Source organism: Arachis ipaensis, chromosome B08, assembly GCF_000816755.2.
Source record: "Arachis ipaensis cultivar K30076 chromosome B08, Araip1.1, whole genome shotgun sequence".
Taxonomy (NCBI): domain Eukaryota; kingdom Viridiplantae; phylum Streptophyta; class Magnoliopsida; order Fabales; family Fabaceae; genus Arachis; species Arachis ipaensis.
Genome location: NC_029792.2, coordinates 2,013,788 through 2,014,081, shown reverse-complemented (window position 1 = coordinate 2,014,081; position 294 = coordinate 2,013,788).

Sequence of the window (294 nt, the reverse complement as noted above, 5' to 3'; positions counted from 1 at the left end):
TTTTTTATAATAAATAAATAATAAGAATAATTGATATGCTTTTTTGCATGTAAAGAAAGCCATCACTTTTTTTTTCATGAACCATGGTTTTCCACACGTGAATACACATACAAAGTTTTTTCCCAACTGCACTTTGAATTATTTCCATGTCCAAATTTGCAAACTAGTTTCTTAGATAAAGATTTTTGAATTCTATCAGGGAACAAAATTTTAAAATTGTGTTCCACAATATATATTTAATTTTAATAGATTCATAATTTATTTTTTCTTTTATTTTCTTTTTTTTCCATATCA